General features: G+C 39.0%; 1 protein-coding gene across 1 annotated transcript in view; it reads left to right on the top strand.

Annotated features, from left to right (window-relative positions):
• sorcs3b (sortilin related VPS10 domain containing receptor 3b) overlaps positions 1-21,499 on the top strand; it is a 144,640-nt gene that overhangs the window by 24,289 nt on the left and 98,852 nt on the right. The gene's annotated exons all lie outside the window — the stretch shown is intronic.

Raw genomic sequence — 21,499 nt, 5'->3', positions numbered from 1 at the left:
ATTCCAACAATAATGTACAGAAAAATATGGCATATATTTTAGCGATAGTTGGAATTGCAATTAATTACGATTAATTAATTTTTAAGCTGTGATTAAGTCGAATAAAAATTTCAAACGTTTAACAGCCCTAATAATAATAATAATAAAATGATCATTCACCGTCAACCCCAAAGTCAAAACGGATTGAACCTCTATCGCCTTCTATGGTATCCAATGCGTAGAAGTGCAAACCCAGATGTGGGAATTGCATCTACTGCCATTTTTATATATGGCTAGTGTTGGTAGACAGTTTGACATTCCAAAAATTACATTAATGGTGGGAAAAAGCTAATTTTTCATATTCGTGAATGAAAGCGCCACACAAAAGCTGCTGCATAATCAATCTTTCCATTCCAACAATAATTTACAGGAAAAAATGGCATATTTTAGAGATGGTATGAATTGCAATTAATTATAATTAATTAATTTTTAAGTTGTGATTAACTCCATTAAATTTTTTTATCGTTTCACAGCCCTAATAATAATAGTAAAATGATCATTCACCGACAACCCCAAAGTCAAAACGGATTGAACCTCTATCGCCATCTATGGTATCCAATGCGTTGCTGTGCAAACCCAGATCTGTGAATTGCATCTACTGCCATTTTTAAATATGGCTAGTGTTGGTGGACAGTTTGACATTCCAAAAATTACATTAATGGTGGAAAAAAGCTCATTTTTCATATTCGTGAATGAAAGCGCCACACAAAGGCTGCTGCATAATCAATGATGATGGAAAGCTTCCAAAAACTCAGTGAAGCCTTAAAAAAAAAACACACACACACAAAAGTTCACTCAATAGCTTTCTTTGGCACAAATCCTTTAAAATGACAGGTCGCTTTTGCTCTAAAAAGCAAAAAAGTTATAGCCCAAATGAATGTTCCTAAAGGAGGGAATGAATATGGATCCAAGGTTATTGCAATATGATGACAAAGTGTAAATCAAACCCTGTGTTGGCGAACAACATGACAGACACATTAGTCTGATGAATAATTGTGAGCTAAATGGTCTTCATCAATAGGGATGTGGCACAAATAAGACTTATTTTGTACTTGTAACATACCATTTTGATTTAACATAAACATGTAATATTTTGGCATCCAAAGAAATCTCTAAAATCAAACACTTTCTGTATTCTGTTTCCTCATTATTTTCCGGCATGTTACCATGACAGTTCTTCGCTTCTTTGCTATAGCTGGCACTTTTAGCTTCCCCAAAAGCCAAAGAAAAAGTATAACACTTTAGCTTCGCTGAGGTCTTGTGTGACAGCCATTCAACTTCAAAATTTACGCTTGATTTCAGAGGCATATTTTGACAGATCACTTTGGTTGAGTGCCAAATTGTTCCACTTCATGTCATTAAATAATAAAACACTGGATTATACATCTGTATAATATTAATGGTCTAAATCTGTGTTTACATCTGTAGTGCACTTTCCTGTGATATTATTCCTGAAACTATTTTGTTGTGTCAAAGTGTTCAAGCGCTTTGATTTGTTCAGTTATGATTTGTATACACAACTATAAAGGTTATTACACTTCCTTAATCCATCCGCCAGTGAGATTAGTTTTACATTTATCTTATTATTTGTAACTTCCTCTTGCTCTCGCCGTTTTTTGTGTGTGTGTGTGTGTGTGTGTGTTTTTTTTTTTTTTTTTTTTTAGATATCTTGAAATAAATCAACTTAGCCTTTTAATGAGTCGGTGCGATACTGTATTATGCTCCCATTAAATATGGATGAAAGTCCACACACACTAATAGATGATATGTACCTTGGTTGATTTGATTTGTGCTAAATGTCAGACCACGTTTAAACTGACATGTAAAATGACTAAGTCACAAACTTGGTTCACTTATCAAAGCTCCAAGTATGTTTAATTTAATTTCTAGCCCTGAACTGTCATGGATCATTTTGAGAAGTCTCTCCCTAGAATATGGGACCCTTAAGAGCCTTGTTTTAGTCATTTGTCTGAGTGATGCAATTGCGTGCTTCTCTGGAGTTGCATTCATGTAATTAACCAAATGAAACGCCACAGTGAAAATAACAAAATAAATTAGGAGAAAAAGTAGGTCAGCATTTCTCAAAACAATGGCTACACACCGCCCTTCTTCTCAGAATTATAAAAGAATGTGACCACCACCCTGTGAACTTAAGTAGTCTACTATAACAACATTTTTGAAGCGCCAATTGTGAGCCCTGTTTTCACAAAACACCACGGCAAATACTGTCTGGAGGTTGGGAGAAATGTGGTTATACCTCCTGTTGGTTAACCTTTTTTTAGAGTCAAGCCAGTTTTCTCTTTACATTATGCAAATAAGTGAGCCAGAAAAGCACAAACCAAATCCATCTGAACTGAGGCCGATTGTAACCTCTGTGAGGGGTTATGACTGAGTTCTATTGAATGTTTCCAAAATGCTCAATAGGTTGTACCTAGAAATAGAAATAACTCCTTGTCATAACATTGGCTGCTATCGACAGTAGTATATATTCAATACATTTTGATCATCGGTCATTGGTTAAGGCAAGGCAAGGCAAATTTATTTATATAGCACAATTCAACACAAGGCAATTCAAAGTGCTTTACATCACATGAAGATCATAAAAATCACATTAAAATCAATAGTACATAAAAGCAAACACAATCGAAATAGAAAATAAAATTACACATAAAAATCGCATTTAATCACAAATAGAGTAAGAAAATAAATAAAAAATAAAACAAATACTACTGCTACTGCCAATAATTAAAATCAGCAATGGAGATAAGCACAAGAGGAATAGAAAGCAAATAGATTGACATATAGGCTACATTCATACTACAGGTCTTAATGCACAAATCCGATTTTTTGTCATATCTGTTTTTTTGGCGTGCCCGTTCAGACTGCCTTTGTCCATTGAGACCATTCAAGTATTACGCATGCGCACTAATCCGCAGTCCGACATGCGCTGAGCAAGACGACCCACATGCGCAGAAGCATCAAAACAAATGACCACACATGCTGGCTGTCATCCGTCATTCCAGGGATATCATATTTTGCTTTTTAAAAAGAGGACACAAATAACAGACATAAATAATCCCAGTTTAGGTTTATATTCAAAGTATATGGATCGATAGCATGCACGCACTGTCCGTGCATGTCACACGCACATACGGGCAGTTTGCCCCGACTCTCGGCCGTGTAAGCAATGTTGAAATATTGCTTATATGGAGCAGACAGAAAACCGATCATTCTCAGGCTTATCCTCAACCCATTTTAATTTTTTTATGACTGTTTTCAAGTCCGACCCTTCCTAAAAAGCCATGTTCAAGGCAAGCTAGGTGCTAATGACGCACAGCTGCACCGCTACCAGAGCGTCTCTCTCGTTTTTTGATGACGTAATTGCTGCATGAATTCCGATTTGAGAGACTGGACAGTACAGACTGCCGCGACAGTCTGGAAAAATGTGGGCCAGATCGGATTTGAACCGCATACGAAAGTGACCCAGATCGGATTTGAAATGGTCCAGTTCTATGCGACTTGTCACGTTCAGACCGTCAAGTTAATGCCTCACTCGAGTCGGAAAAACACGAAAAAATCGGATTCGTGCATTGAGACCTGTAGTATGAACGTAGCCATATAGACAGTTATGGATATGCAGTGTTAAACAAAAGCGTTTTTAGCCTTGATTTAAAGGAACTTACAGTTTGAGCATACGTACTTCAGACCATCAGGGACTTGTTCCAGAGGTGAGGAGCATAATAACTAAATGCTGCCTCACCCTACTTGGTTCTTGGAACATACAGGAGACCGGTTCCAGATGACCTTAGGGGTCTAGATGTTTCATAGGAATCTAACAAATCAAGCATGTATTTTGGTCCAAGGCCATTAAGTGATTTGTAGACGAGCAGTTGTAAGTTGTATCCTTTGTCTCACTGGAAGCCAGTGTAAAGATTTCAAAACCGGTGTAATGTTGTCCAGTTTCCTTGTATTTGTGAGGACTCTGGCTGCAGCATTCCGTACTAGCTGCAGCTTCCTGACGGATTTTTTTATCAAACCTGTAAATACACTGTTGCAGTAGTCCAGTCTGCTGAAAATTAATGCATGCATAAGTTTTTCCATGTCTTGTTGAGTCGGAAGCCCCTTAATTCTGGCTATATTTTTTAAGTGGTAATAAGCTGACTTAGTGACGGACTTTAGATGGCTATCAAATTTTAGGTCTAAGTCAATAATTACGCCAAGGTTTCTGACTTAATTTGTAGCTGTAAGTGACATTAAGACATTAAGGTTAAGAAACAATCCAATCAAGTCTAATGAAACGCAAAACATAAATCGACATCGCCATCTTTTTGATATGCCGTGTTGCCAAAAAGAATTGTCTTCTACGGTGGCCGAGAGGTGTCAGGCGAAATGCAAAGTCCAAACACTTCTCAAAAAGAAGAAAACACGGACCTCAATTTCAAACGCTTTGCAAAAGAAAAAAGCACGAATGCAAACTGCCGCAACACGATCCCCAATTGCAAAAGCACGATTGCAAATTGGCAAAAGCACGAACCCCAATTGCCACAGCACTAAATGCAAATTGCCACAACACGACAGCAAATAGCCACAACACGACAGCAAATTGCCACAACACGACCGTACTATGGTGGCCGAGAGGTGTCAGGCGAAATGCAAAATCCAAACACTTGCACAAAAAAAAAAAACGCAGACCCCAATTTCAAACGCTTTGCAAAAGAAAAAAGCACGAATGCAAACTGCCGCAATAAGATCCCTAATTGCAAAAGCACAATTGCAAATTGGCAAAAGCACGAACTACAAATTGCCACAACACAACAGCAAATTGCCACAACACGACAACAAATTGCCACAACACGACAGCAAATAGTCACAACACGACAGCAAGAAGCCCAAGAGGAAGACCCAGAACTAGACTACATTTCACAGAAGTAGACATGAGGACTACAACTTCCGCCCACCTCCTGGTTTTGTGTAACCGCAACTCATCATTTCCACACACATACAGAGCTGGAAAACATAAGTTACATAATTCGCTCACACATTTACACTTTGAATATTGCTATAGGTGCTTGGTGACCATCTTGACGGACCTTCACGAAGTCACCCCCTTCAGACGCAAATTTATATAAAAATGAAGTCAATCGTTTGTGCTGTAAAAGTTGTGTTTGTGCTGCTGTCGTTTGAGAGATATTTAGAATTCTTTTATAAGTGAGGTAGGTATAGGTTTCTTTAATAAAATTAGCCGCGGCTAAGCTAAGGCTTAGCCTAGCTCCCACGGCTAATGGAGGGTACCAAATCACTCAATAACAGCGGGGGTGTCCCAACAACGAACACGAACATAGTACAAACAAATTCAGGTCCGAATGGGGGGCTTGAGATATTAATTTCGAGAGATTGCGTCACTCTCAGCCCCTCATTTATTGCAAAATGGACCCTAAGTGGTACCATTTGTATGTGCTACATTCGTGCTAGTTGTTTTTGATACCCCTCTGTTGTTGAGCTATTTGGTACGTTCCATTAGCTGCGGGAGCGAGGCTATGGAAAAGCTACGAGTGATGTCACCACTCGAAATGAATATATTAACAACAGCACAATCTCTACTTAGCTGTTCCAGCACAAACGATTAACACAATTTTTTAAATTGAAATGGGGGGCTAGCTGACCTCAGATAAATTTCTAAAAATATTGTATATATCTATGTAGGCTATTTAAAACGACGGCAGCACAAACAAAACTTTTACAGCACAAACTATTGTCATCATTCTTACATACCGGTAAATTTGCGAGGTGGGGGGGGTGATTTCCTGAAGGTCGTAGAGATGGTCACCAAGCACATTTAGCAATATTCAAAGTGTAAACGTGTGAGCGAATTATGTAACTAATGTTTTCCCGCTCTGTACGTGTGTGGAAATGATGGTTACACGATAGCACAAGGAGGGCGGGAGTTGTAGTGCTCATCATAAGCGGATTTCTCGAAAAGATCATGTGACTAGCAACTTAGACGGTCATTTGCTTTGCATATAATTTTCCCCCCAAAATTAGAGAAGGGCAATTTTATTTTTTTAAATGTTTTTTTTTCTTTGAATGAAGAAACATTTTGGGGGGATTGAATGATTTAGCCACACATGTTCTACCAATAATATGGCCCAAACAAAAAAAAAGGATTTCTTCAAAGGCAACTTTTTCAATGAAAATTAAGAGTTCAAATTCATTTTTCAATATCAAATATTTTTTCGCATTCAAAAACTTTTTTTGTGATTGAAATTTTTCTTTTTTGATTGAAGTGATTTTTCTTTTTGAAAATATATTTTTTGAAGCAACTAATTTTTTGATTGAATAATAAAGACAAAAATGTCCTGCCAAAATGTGGCACAAATCAACATTACTTCAATCAAAAAAGTTGTTTCAATCAAAAAAATACTTGACTTCAATCAAAAGAAAAAAAACAACCAAAAAAAAATACCCAAAGAAAAATAGCTTTCACATGCATTTTTTGTTTTTGTTTTTTGGGTTTCAAATTTATTTTTGCATTCAAACATTTTTTTTGTTTTTTGTTTTTTTGATTTTTTGGGGTTGAAAATATATATTTTGATTGAAGCAACATTTTTTGATTGAAAAAGAAAGACACAAATATACTTCCATATGGCTTCGCCCAGGGGATATAATTTTTGACTGGGGTAACTACATTGGCACGACACCGGCGGATCTACTATATTAAATGAATGACGATCTCGGCGAAAAGTATTACGAAAAGTATTGATTTAGAATTCCCCTCAAGAATGATGGGAAACAAAAAACGCTCAATGTCAACTTATTATTATAAATATCCATGTAAGTTAATTTTATTGCTGACACTGTGTTTCGGGGTCATCAACATGTTGTGCCACCACTGCCCCAAAAGTCAAACTCAGCCTATGGTCCTCATGTCTACTTCCGTGAAGTGTAGTCTACTTCCGGGTCTTCCTCTTGGGTTTCTTGCTGTTGTGTAGTGGCAATTTGCTGTCGTGTTGTGACTATTTGCATCCGCACTGTGGCAATTTGCTGTCGTGTTGTGGCTATTTGCTGTTGTGTTGTGGCTATTTGCATCCGTGCTTCATTCAAATTTCTGTCACTTTTCCACAACTAAATGATCAAAAACGTCAATATGTCTTTACGTTAAATTTAGTTGATGGTGTCAAATGCATAAACAATATTGTCATTTGTGCCCATTTAAACCTGAAATATTTACATTTAATAAGAACTCTTAATCATCAAATGATCAAAATAGATATGGCGGAAAACACTCAGGTGACTTGAAGTTCCGCTCTGAGACCCCCAATGTGACCACATTTTAAAATTCTCCTATATGCATGTGTGATACGTCATTGGACAGCTTAAAATCTCTATTTTCTGGGGGATGAAAAAAATTTGAACAGGAGGGCACTTTTTAAAACAAAGCAAAAAAACATTATAACAGCAAAACACTAACTGGAGGCGAGAGCATGCGAGAGCAGGATCAAAGATGCCATGATTTTAAGGCGATATTATTGCGTACTTACCTTGTCAAGACACAGGTGTGAATGGCCACAGCCGGATTTTTGGGTGGATTTTATGGGTGAAACATGGTGTATTATAACAAGGGTAACAGAAATCGCAGACATCAAGGAGTGGTCAAGATGTTCTTTTTTATATATATACCCTTCTAAACGTTTTTTTTTTTTTTTTTTTTTCTTTCCAATTTTTCTTTGTTTGGATCAATTATTTATCATCTAACATGTCGGGGAAAATGCGGCAGTAACAAAAAAATACAATTAACCGATAGTTATGAGGTAGATATCCTTGACTTTTTTACAGACGCCATTTTTTTCATTGTGACGTAATTTGTTTAAAAGTTTAAAATATGCGAATGAATAATTTTTTAAAAGTTGTTTTTTTTTTAAAAATGAAATATTATACATAATTAATGATTCTAAGATAAAAATGACAGACATTTTGATTAATAAATATAATTACTTACCTTCTTTTTATGGCTGGGTTGAAACAAAAGCAGTTTCAAAAACGTCAATATGTCTTTACGTTAAATTTAGTTGATGGTGTCAAATGCATAAACAATATTGTGAAGGCCATTGAATCAAATTAATATGTTGCTGGCTTTGTAATAATGCCATATTGTTTTTGTATCATCATGAGTCAACATCGTATAGTTTTGTCATGAAACCTGTGATTAACACCCCTGCATAATATTTACTTGGCTCTTGAACTTCAGAGCGCAAACTATATGCATACAAGCAATTAAAAAGTCAGTGAAGTCCAATGACACAATAGCGTTTTTTTTCTTTTTCTTTTAATCATCAGAGAAGCTTATGACCTCTGCTATCCATAAGAATGCATGGAATCATGATGGAATATCTTGTGAAATAGGGTTGCCTTCAAATGTGTCCTTGTTTTACAGTCCTTCCATAGAAATGTTGAAAAAGGCTAACATTGTCTCTATTAAACCTCACTGCTTCTCCCCAAGCTTCCTCTGAGAGAACGAGGCAGCACAATCACATTGTTTAATGGCAGACGGCGGTTTTATTGTCTGTTGTTGTTTTTTAGCATTGAATTTCCACAATAGAGCTGTATTTGAAGTAAAACCTCCTACATTGGGGCCATTTCATTAATTTCCCCCCCTGCCCACCCCACATAATGGACTGAATTGATTGCTGAAACCTCTCAAGCTCAAAGTATCGGCGCTCAGGAATCATGAAGATGAGCAAACGTAGGCACAGCCGACGACGCAACGTCTCGTGGGATGCAGGCAAGGCTTCATTTGATGAAAAACCACCCTATGTCTTTACCCTGGAAAAGTACAAGCAATCAATTTTGTCCAATTAGCCTTCCTTCGATCACACTTTAGCGTGTTTGGTTCGTGGAGGGATGTTCGGACGGCATAGTTCGATTCCTCCTGACGTTTGCCAAGTCTCTCGATTTCCTCTGTCCAGCTTTAATGAAATCGATGCAAATGGCTTTAAATTGTGCTGTTCTTCATGTGTGAATAAACTATGTTAATTAGCTATTTTACTCATGATAGCGAGCAGTCGTCAAAATTACTTAGTACTTCTTGCAGCTTAATGACTTCTGCAACAAAAGCATTAAAAGCCAGTGAGAGGCAACATGTTGAGTTAAACCATGATTCTCTGCCAGCATGTGGTATCATTTAATGGATTCAAAGGCATTATGACTCTCAGGTATCTGCATTATTTGCAGCCAACCATTTTTTGGATTTTTTTTTTTTTTTATGCTCATTTTTCATCCATTTCCTGTTTTAAAATATTCAAAAGTGTTCTTATTCAGGGCAGATTTGTTAATAGGTATTGAAACAAGTTATATCATATATATATATTTTTTTAATATTACTACATTCAGATCTGTTACTTCGATTTCTTCTAATACTGTCTGCCAACATTCTTTCTCCCAGAATTACTAGAAAGGAGCAACAAGACATCTGATTTGAGAGAAGAGGTTCACAATTGTTGATAAAATTATGTTTGTGTGTGTTGGTCAACATAAGCAAGCCACAAAGAGTAGTAACCACGCCCCAACCGATTTTTTGGAATGCGTTGAGCCTCGCTCTCATTTTAAAAATGGACTTAAGGTCAACATGTTTTTCTTAAATGAGGAGGAACATCCCAACCAGTCCCAACATTACTCCTGAAAGATCAATCAGTTTCGCATTGAAATCGTGAATTCATTTCATGTGCGATTGACTGGCCAAGGATCTGTTGTGCTAACTAATAATTTTGCTCATTTGTGCCCATTTAAACCTGAAATATTTACATTTAATAAGAACTCTTAATCATCAAATGATCAAAATAGATATGGCGGAAAACACTCAGGTGACTTGAAGTTCCGCTCTGAGACCCCCAATGTGACCACATTTTAAAATTGTCCTATATGCATGTGTGATACGTCATTGGACAGCTTAAAATCTCTATTTTCTGGGGGATGAAAAAAATTTGAACAGGAGGGCACTTTTTAAAACAAAACAAAAAAACATTATAACAGCAAAACACTAACTGGAGGCGAGAGCATGCGAGAGGAGGATCAAAGACGCCATGATTTTAAGGCGATATTATTGCGTACTTACCTTGTCAAGACACACGTGTGAATGGCCTCAGCCAGATTTTTGGGTGGATTTTATGGGTGAAACATGGTATTATAACAAGGGTAACAGAAATCGCAGACATCAAGGAGTGGTCAAGATGTTCTTTTCTATATATATATATATATATATATATATATATACACCCTTCCTTTTTTTTCCAATTTTTTTTGTTTGGATCAATTATTTATCATCTAACATGTCGGGGAAAATGCGCCAGTAACAAAAAAATACAATTAACCGATAGTTATGAGGTAGATATCCTTGACTTTTTTTACAGACGCCATTTTTTTCATTGTGACGTAATTTGTTTAAAAGTTTAAAATATGCGAATGAATAATTTTTTCATTTTATTTTTTTTTAAATGAAATATTTTACATAATTAAAAAAAAAATGACAGACATTTTGATTGATAAATATAATTACTTACCTTCTTTTTATGGCTGGGTTGAAACAAAAGCAGTTGCGCGACGTCTGTAAACGGGGGTTACCAGGGTAATACGGACAAACTGATAATAGTTCGGGGGCTTAATGCGCCATGAATCTGCTATGGCAGCATATAGACATATTGTTCTATCAAACACAACAGTTGTTTTGGCTTAAAATACAACAGTTTATGTTAAAGACGGGTGCAAGAGCAGATACTGCTTTTTCAGTCTTGTGTGTGTTTTCCGCCACATACTGCCACTTTGAAGGGATTCCATCTATACAAATATTATGTCATAGAGCTTTTTTTTTTTTTTTTTTTTACAGTTAGAATACACAACAATATACAAAGTACAACAAACAGTTACATTACTAAAAGAAAGTCAAAAGCATGTTTGGCCAAAAATATATATTTTTACACACAATATAACTTAATATAACGCTACTCCTTTGCATTGAGAGGAGCCAGTTGAGGTGGCTCGGGCATCTGGTTCGACTCCTTGGAGAGGTGTCCCGGGCGTGTCCCACTGGCGGGACGCCCTGGGGACATTCCAGGACACGCTGGAGAGCCCATGTGTCTCGGCTGGCCTGGGAAGGCCTTGGGATCCGCTGGAGGAGCTGGTTGAAGTGTCTGGGGAGAGGGAAGTCTGTGCGTCCTTGCTAAAGCTGCTGCCTTCGCGACCTGACCCCAGATTAAGCGGCAGATGATGGATGGATGGATGGATGGATGGATGGATGGATGGATGGATGGATGGATGGATATAACTTAATTATCACATTGAGATCTGTATGTTTGAAATAATCCCTTTTCTTTCAAACCTATTTTTTTAAAAAACATTACGCTCGAGTGTCCCTGCATTAATAGTTGTAGGTAGGGATGTCCCAATCAGATCACGTGATCTGATCTAAATCGGGGAAAAGGATTGGGTTTTCATTAAAAAAAAAAAAAAAAAAAGAAAAAAAAAAGAAAAAAAGTTTTTCTGCTTCATGCTGGTACCGTCTCACCCTCCCTCCTGCTAAGCACTGCGACCAAACTGTTTTTCATGGTCACCAGTGCGGCTGGCTTTTGGTGCTTAAAGTTAACAATTGACAGGTTTGTAGCTTTGATCTAGCGAGAGAAGGCGGGGTAGCTCTACTATCAATGGCACAAATGTGTTGATCATTGTTTAGCTTGTTATACATTAGCGGTAGTGTGCTATGGCAACTCAAGTGAAGCATTTTGGACAGTGGTTAGCGCGTCCACCTCACAGTTCTGGGATCGTGGGTTCAATCCTGGCTCCGGCCTCCATGCCTGCGAGGGTTTTCTCCGGGTTCCTGCTACATCCCAAAAAAACATGCATGGTATACTGATTGAACACTCCAAATTATCCGTAGGTCTGAGTGTGTTCCAGAGACCCCTTGTGAGGATAAGCGGTTCAGAAGATGAATGAACTATATAGTGCTGTCCCAAACGATTATTTTCTCCCAAATTTTTAGTCGATTAATCTAATAATTTTTTACCTTCTGTTTTTTTGTTTTTTTACCGGGCGACAGAGAATGATGCACTTTGACACCACCAAGCTCCCTCAGCCCGGAAAAAAATATGCCCGCCCATTCGAAGCGATGTCATTTTCTTTTGTTCAAAAAGGCAAAAAAATTGAAACGTTCAACATATTTAATTTAAAAATATTATTAAAACAGTTCATTAAAGCTGACATTCCACCATATTTGCTGTTTTTAATGTTTAGTAGCAGCGCTGCGCACGCCCAATGTGACGTGTACGAGTGCTGACGTTAACAGCGCGGTCTCGCGCGGCAGGAGCCTTTGATTTGCATGCCGAGGAAGCCCCACTCAACCCCCCGCAATCGAATTCTTTCACTTTGGAGGCAGGATTCAGAATTTTTCGTTTTCGCCTTCCGTCTTCGCCAGCACCATATGCACGCGAGGCGAGTCCGCAACTCAGTCATTGCGTCATTGTGTCGCAGAGTCGCCATGTAAACTGCCCCATAGTTAAACTCTTTGTCAACAGTACATTATATATTCTTTTAACTCGCCTTTAACCGTCGACGGGAGGTTGTGGTCGTCGACGCATTCACGTCATTGACTACGTCGAGTAGTCGGGGCAGCTCTAGACGTATATTAATATTGTGATGACTGATTAAAAGTATGACGTTAAAGGTAATACAGTGGTACCTCTACATACGATCGCTTCGACACACGAACTTTTCGACATCCGACGTAAAATTTGACTCGCCATTTGTTTCTACATCCGACGACATGTTCGAAATACGACGACAATGGCAGCACCGCAGACGAATGCACGGCGGATTTTCTTGTGTGACAAATCAACACTGGTTTCAGAAAAGGTTGGTACAGGTGGTGAAACAAGGAAAAAGTTGACGCTTACCTTCTAAATGAAGATGCAAATGACAGAAAAATATGAGCGTAGGGTGGGCATCCGTGAAATGGCTCAACAATACATCTCCACGGTCCTCCTCCGACCATCGTTCGCCAGTCTTTATAAGTTAAGCTGACAATTCTTATTGTGGTAACATCTCCAGAGAAATCGCCAACTTCGCCACGTTTTTATCATTTATTTCACAACGTATTCAAAACAAAAACACCTTCTGTCTGCCGCAATTGACGGTGTTCCCAAGAAAGCATTCAAAGTGAAAGTGAAACTCAAGCTCACCGGTCTGTCTCTGGCACGTCAGCTCCGCGGCGCGTTCAGGGTCAGCAAAAAACGTCCGCCACATTGGAACCCGATTCGTTACATTAATACAGGAATTATTATTATTATTATTATTCCGATTTTGATTTATAATTTATTTGTTTTGCTATGTGTAATTGCCATTTGTAATAGTACCAGCAGTATTTTTTAAGGATTTAGTGAAGGTTTTTGGGCTGTGGAACGAATTAATGGAATTATAATGTATTCCTATGGGAAAATCCTGCTCGACATACAACCATTTCGACTTACAAACAAGGTCCTGGAACGGATTAACTTCGTATGTAGAGGTACCACTGTACAATGAAAAATGTGGGTACGCCTACATTTTGTGTTGAGAAAAAAGTTAGGCGCACCAGTGCAACCAATGCAAAAAGTAAGTGTGGAGCCTTAGCAATATATATAGCGCAATGTCTATTTTTTTCAATATCATTCAGGCCTAATTCATATATATATATATATATATATATATATATATATATATTTTTTTTTTTTACTTTTTAAGGGCTAAAAAGTAATAAAATAATCCAGGAAAACAATGGCATTACCGATACACACAAAAATATATACATTGTATACTCCACAACACTCCTGGAAAAAGCGAAAGAGGAAGTACTGTAAAATGTACAGTACTTTAAGATGTTTGGAACTTTTGATCAAATAATAACAAACTTTTTTTTTGGCATCAGATCGGGATTTGATATCGGCAGATTCTCCTAATTAGGAGACTTGGATCGGGTGCAAAAATAAGCGATCAGGATATCCCTACTAGTTATAGACCCTACCCACGTGACGTCACAACTCCGCTCTCCTGAATGGTACCGCCCAATTGTCTGTCAAAACATAGTGTTAACCTGTTACGGCTACGTACATTCCTCCTATTTACAGCGTGTTTTTCTGCTCCTTAACATTAATAATCAAAATGGTGAAGGCGTGTGTGGCTGTTGGTTGCACTAACAGAGAAGATGGAAGGAGAGACTTGAAGTTTTACCGTATTCCGAGGGATCCAAAGAGGAGAGCGAAATGGACGGCTGCAATTCGACGTGAAAACTGGGCACCAAAAAATCACCACAGACTATGTAGTAGTCATTTTATATCCGGTAAGATGCATTTAAGATATACTTAGAGGGTTTTGGGCTGACAAATAACCACAATTAAGATCATTGCTAGGCTAATCGCCGACAACATACACGTATGTATGTAGTGAGAGTGCTATCGCTAAACCATATAAACATTAAAAGCCTTAACTCCATTGACAAACGACATGAAATACATTAGACTTGACAGTGGATGTTAGCAATAACAAAAGATTTTGAATTGAAAATTTCGTAACTCACCTTTCCAAGCACAAGATAGATTCCTGCCGAATTTTCGTGGACGAGGACCTGTTTCACCCAACCAGCAACGAAGTATTTATAAGCCTCCAAGCTCTTGAAGTTTTTCAAATTTTCGTGAGAATAGGCTGATTTTGTGTGGACAAGATAATTGTAAATATCAGCGTAGCAGATGTCAGGCAGACAGGGAGAAGACAGTGGGTCGAAAAACATCGATTTGGGCATCAAATATGGATCTGGCGACTGTATAGAACGAAGCTTTTCCACATAACGCCTTTTATGCAACACATCCAGTGAGTTTACGGCATCAGAAAGCACCGGGGCTTCCATGAAATGCATTTTAAATTCCTCGATCAATTGAAACCAATGCTAATACAGAGACAAAATGACGGACAAGTGGGCGGAACCATACAGCGAGCACGTGGTTTTGTGACGTCGGTGGGTAGGGTCTATAGGTTATAATGTTTTGATGGTATGATGTAGTTTAGGGGTCCCCAAACTACAGCCCGCGGGCCGGATAGTCCGGCCCCCTGTACGAAAAGGAAACTTTTTTTTTTTTTTTCCCAATAGTGTTATTTATTTCCTGGCTTTTTTCTGTGAAGAACCCAGAGAGGGTTATTTGTTTATTATCTATTTAATTAATAGTGTTATTATTATGATATAATATAATATAATATAATATAATATAATATTATTTTTATTTTATTTACTTTTGTTCCGTAAAGAATTCAGAAAGGGTTATTTGATTGTGGCTTTCTTAAAAACAATATTTTTACTCGGGCTGTCAAAATTATCGCGTTAATGGGCAGTAATTAATTTTTTAAAATTAATCACGTTAAAACATTTGACGCAATTACCGCACATGCCCGGCTCAAAAAGAATAAAATGACAGCACAGTGCAATATCAACTTGTTACTTGTGTTTTTTGGAGTTTTGTCGCCCTCTGCTGGCGCTTGGGTGCGACTGATTTTATGGGCTTAAGCACCCATGAGCATTGTGTAATTATTGACATCAACAATGGCGGGCTACTAGTTTATTTTTTTGATTGAAAGTTCTACAAATTTTATTAAAACAAAAACATTAAGAGGGGTTTTAATATAAAATTTCTATAACTTGTACGAACATTTATCTTTTAAGAACTACAAGTCTTTCTATCCATGGATCGCTTTAACAGAATGTTAATAATGTTAATGCCATCTTGTTGATTTATTGTTATAATAAACAAATACAGTACTTATGTACCGTATGCTGAATGTATATATCGTTCTTGTGTTTTATCTTTCCATTCCAACAATAATTTACAGAAAAATATGGCATATTTTAGAGATGGTTTGAATTGCGATTAATTACGATTAATTAATTTTTAAGCTGTAATTAACTCGATTAAAAATTGTAATCGTTTGACAGCCCTAATTTTTGCATTTAGGCACTCCTGCAATTGTCACACCTTTTCTTTTACAAACTGACCCTCATTAGAGAAGGGAAAAGTTATGTGGCCCTCACAGGAAAAAGCTTGGGGACCCACGATGTAGTTCCATCTCATGTTTGGAAACATGGCTGTGAATTTTGCACGGGAGTTTGAAGAAAAGCTTGAATTTAATCGAAATCAGATTTTCAATCCTACAATTGTTCAAACCTATTGACCATTATGTTTCTTGAACTTTACACATAAGGTCAAGTATAGTAACTCACAATCTGCAAGGGGTTGAAGAAAAGTCTTCTGGTGTTACTCCTGTGGTTTCTAGCTTGACTGCATTTTGAACGTTCTGTGATGGATAGAGATGTACATTTGAATGTCGTTATGTTTAATTCAGTCCATTTATAGTGCCTTGACTACCCTGAAGTCAGCTGACAAGTAAGGGAGAGTTTGGCTGACAGTATTTGGAGCTTAGAAGGTTTACATGTTGACAACTTCAGTGTTATTTTTTTTCGTTGTCTGGTTATTAGAGAAGGGAACAAGATGAAGGTTGAGCCTAGGAGAATCCCTTATGAATGTTTACTGTGTGCTGTCATATTCAGATACAGTATTCCTTCCATACAGTATATATATAGTACGAAAGCTTATGAGTATTCATGAAAATGAAAATGCTCTAAACTTTTACAGACTCCGCCAAAGGTAAATAAAATATTGGTGCATGTTTTGATAGCAAAGAAGCTTGAATCATCAGGTGGGGCGCAGGTGGGCGTCCCCTGGAAATTAATTTAGAACCTTGAGTTGTCGCCTCCGGTTGAGTTGGAAAACAGTGTGGCATTGATATGAAAGCCGAGGCATTGCTCACAACATATTTCTTGCCTGCTGTCTTCTGAGAAAAGGGGCAAAGCACAATCAGAAGGTGTTCGCTTTAATTTTTCCTCTACTGGCCAATTAATGAGAAATGATATTTCAAGGGGGGCCCTTAATGAGGGTTTACTGGGAGGCTGAATTAGCAACAGGTTCCATTTGAAGTGAGTTATTAGAGAAAGTGCATCAACGTTTTTATTAATAGCTGTATTGCAGTATGTACAATATGATTCATAGCTAAATTGCGGGCAATGTAGGAAAAAGTAGTGTTGAGATGCCTCTCACGTCCCACCGAAAGCACTTTAAAAATTTGAGTATTTCTGTTTTGAAAGATAAAAAAAGGGATTGATGTTGGATCTTTTTTATTTTTTTATGAAAGATTTGATTTGGTCCAGCGGTCACTGTGGAGCAGTGCATGTGCTGCCTTCATGCTGCGATGTTTATGTAAGAGCGCTCGGATGAGCGGCTACAACATGCTTGTTGCCATGGAGGCTTTCAGCCTGCGGGGGTCAAAGTGCACATGACTTTGACAGGCCTTTAATGTTTTTCTGTATGTGTGTGTGTGTATGTGTTTTCCTCATTGGAATTGTGATGCAAGGCCAGAAAAGCTGGTGAAGAAAGGAGAAAAAAGGCGGACCAGAATAGAAGATTTGGATAAACGGATGACTTAAAACCAACTCCTTGGAGGGTGCATGGGGAGCCCATCTGAAGAAATGATTGGTTGACTTTCCCGGGGCAAAAGCTCCCTTTGCGCACATCAATAAAACATAAACATGAATAAATGCACTGCTTTTGCCCTCGCCGGGTTCTTACTTAATTTCGTGTTTGCAAGTGAGCAACCAGATGCATGGAAATGCTATTTACCTTGAAGCATTTGGAATTAAACCGGAAGCCATTTTGGGCTTGTTTGTCCCGCTTTATTTACATAAAAAGCCAAGCCGTCACAAAAACACGTAGCGTTTTGCCACTAATTCGGCTTTATTTGTCGCGTCATTTCGTGCCCCACTTCCATTTGCATATATAGTAGAGGCTCCCTACTGACTGCAGAGCCTATCGATAACAGTGAAGTGAAGATGTGGAAACAGTCTCCAGCGATGTACTCTTCATATATCCACTCAGGGACAAATCATACAAACAGTCATCTGCCTCACTAGTTTGTTGGTCTCCGAGGTAGCTCTTTGCTGACCCAATTCAAAGGGCTGCCTTTTGTTAATGAGCCGGAGGCACAAACATGATGACAGAGAAAGACAGCAGGAGAGTGCCTCCCAGTCTTTTGTTATTACAAGCTTTTAAAGCTTTTTGTTTTTTCTCTCCAACTTTGCACAACGTTCGATTAAATCGAAAGCTGTTAACGTAACAATTACCTTCAGTTAATCTGTTTGCATGCCTTTGACGCTCTTGGATCAAATCAATTCCAGGTTTACTTTGCAGCGAGGAGCCAAATGATCAAGAGATCCTTCCTCTTTGTATCGTTTTCTCAAAGTGGGACATTTAGGCCTGACATCACAGCCGTTTAACCAAGTCTTTACACCAAATTGATTCCGACTCGAGCACTCGGACCTAGCAGACATGATGCATTTAGTTATGCAAATGCTTATCTCTCTTTGTGATTGGTTAATTAACCCATAATGCGGCTAGTCGCGGCCGAGCGCACGGGCGGTGTTTGAAGGCTGCGTGACGGGTCAATTGGGTTTTTAACATCTTCAAAGGCGCCTTAAAGACGTGTCTTTTGTTCCGGCGAATGTGCCTTGCCGTTTTTTTTCCCGCTTTAATGAGTCGTTCGGCAGGTCCCGCAAGGTTAATGCGTTTAAACTAACTGTAATTGAGCTTGTGACCCATCTTCCAGGCTTTATGAAATTTAGTCTTGATACGACATGTTTCTCCTCCTCGATTGTTATTCCAGATCCCTCCTTCCCTCCAGCCTCTCTGTTTAACACCCCCCCCCCACCCCCACCCCCACCAGCCCTGCAGCCCTCCACTACTTCCTAGGCTGAGTTATGATCATCCCCATGGGGGGGTCTTTTATAATACCATTGGAGTGACAATAATGTGTTTGCACACCATTTCACTGCGCCCTTTGTGCTTTAGCAGCCTTTTATGGACCACAATTCCGGTTCCCCAGAAACGCATTGCCCAGAGAACATGCGCGTATTGGATGTTCTCCAATTAGCCAAATACGTCACGTTCGGTTTAGTGTATGAAAAAGCAACACAAAGCCATTTTCGTTGTTCACTGAGCAATTATGTTTTGTGCAGACTTTTTCCCCTGCCATTCCAAATGATTCTTGCATGGATTCTGTTAATGCTAAGGTCGAGTCACAACACAAGCATGATTTATCATTGAGATAAACATGGATATGACAACCATTAGAAAAAGTGTGTGGCAGATATGCAAGCCTACATTTGGTTGGAGTAGGGTCGCAAAGATGGTAAAGATTTTGAGTTAAATTGTAGCTAATGTGTAAAATGTACCTGTGAGACGAACAGTATTTCTTGTCCTGGAGTGGCTGTTGCTTGCTTCTCTTTTCTGACTTTACACTTGCAGGGTTCTCAATCTCAATTTATGAAAATTGTTTAGACTGAGACGGTCTGTGTGTGAGCACGTGTGCACAAAGTTTAACTTTTCAAACAATAATGGCACACTTCCCATGTCTTTGAAGCCTTGGTTTATGAGATGTTTTTGTAAGTCTCATCAATATACTGTTATTTTTTTCAACTTGAACCAGTTATAAGCGCTGAATATTTCATTTATTATTATTATTGGTAAACGTACTAGTAGTTGTATTTGAAAAGTATCTAATACAGTAGCACCTCGACATAAGATCTTTTCGAAATCCAACGTAAAATTTGACTCGCCATTTGTTTCTACAGTCGACGACATGCTCGAAATATGCCGATTTATGTCAGCGGCGCAGTTTTTTTGTTTTCCCGACGGACGCACGGTGGATTTTCTTGTGAGAGAAATCAACATGGGTTCCAACAATGTTAATGAAGGTGGTGAACAACGGAATAAGGTGAGGCTTACCACTGAAATGAAGATGGGAATGATAGAAAAATATGAGCGTGGGGTGCGCATACGTGAACTGGCTCAACAATACGGCCATAGAGTGTCGATGATCTCGTTGGTCCTCCTCCGTTTGCGAGCCTTTATAAGTTAAGTTGACAATTATGGTAACATCGCCAAAGAAATCGCCAGCTTTGTCAGGTTTTTATTCATTTATTTCAGAACTTCTACAACACAAAATGCCTACTGTCCACCGCAGCACAAAATGAAAAGTGAAAGTAAAAAGTCCTCCCTCACACTGACACGTGAGCCATGCGGTGCGTTCAGGTACACCACGCAAAACTACATCTGCGACATTAGAACCCGATTCATTACAGTATTACAGGTATTATTATTACTATTATTATTACTATATTAATTTTTTAATTTTTATTCATAATTTATTTGTTTTGCTCTGTGTAATTGCTATTTGCAATCGTAACAGCAGCATTTATTAAGGATTTAGTGTAGGTTTCCGAGCTGTTGAAGGAATAAATGGAATTATAAAGTATTCTTATGGGAAAATTCTGCTCAACATACGACCATTTCGACTTAAAAACAAGGCCCTGGAACAAATTAACTTCGTATGTAGAGGTACCACTGTATTTGAAACCTAAACCTTTTTTTCAGTATTTTCGGCAGCCGTAATCTCCCATTGGTTCCCCTTTTTAAGAAGGGGAACCGGAGGATGTGTTCCAATTATAGAGGGATCACATTCCTCAGCCTCCCCGGTAAAGTCTATTCAGGGGTGCTGGAGAGGAGGGTCCATTGGGAAGTTGAATTTCAGATTCAGGAGGAGCAGTGTGGTTTTCGTCCCGGCCGTGGAACAGTGGACCAGCTCTACACCCTCGGCAGTGTCTTCAAGGGTGCATGGGAGTTCGCCCAACCAGTCTACATGTGTTTTGTGGATCTGGAGAAGGCGTTCGACCGTGTGCCTCGGGGAGTCCTGTGGGGGGGTGCTCCGGGAGTACGGGGTACCGAGCCTCTTGGTACGGGCTGTTCGGTCCCTGTACGACCGGTGTCAGAGTTTGGTCCGCATTGCCGGCAGTAAGTCGAATTCGTTCCCAGTGAGGGTTGGACTCCGCCAAGGCTGCCCTTTGTCACCAATTCGATTCATAATTTTTATGGACAGAATTTCTAGGCGCAGCCGAAGCATTGAGGGGGTCCGGTTTGGTGACCTCAGCATTGAATCTCTGCTTTTTGCAGATGATGTGGTGCTGTTGGCTTCATCAAGCCATGACCTCCAACTCTCACTGGAACGGTTCGCGGCCGAGTGTAAAGCGGTTGGGATGAAGATCAGCACTTCCAAATCCGAGACCATGGTCCTCAGTCGGAAAAGGGTGGAGTGCCCTCTCCGGGTCGGGGATGAGATCCTGCCCCAAGTGGAGGAGTTCAAGTATCTTGGGGTCTTGTTCACGAGTGAGGGTAGGAGTGAGCGAGAGATCGACAGGCGGATCGTTGCAGCGTCCGCAGTAAAGCTCTCGATTTACCTGTCAATCTCCATTCCTACTCTCACCTATGGTCACGAGCTGTGGGTCGTGACCGAA

Source organism: Corythoichthys intestinalis, chromosome 10 (genome assembly GCF_030265065.1).
Source record: "Corythoichthys intestinalis isolate RoL2023-P3 chromosome 10, ASM3026506v1, whole genome shotgun sequence".
NCBI classification, from domain to species: domain Eukaryota; kingdom Metazoa; phylum Chordata; class Actinopteri; order Syngnathiformes; family Syngnathidae; genus Corythoichthys; species Corythoichthys intestinalis.
This window is presented reverse-complemented; position numbering and strand designations above follow the sequence as displayed.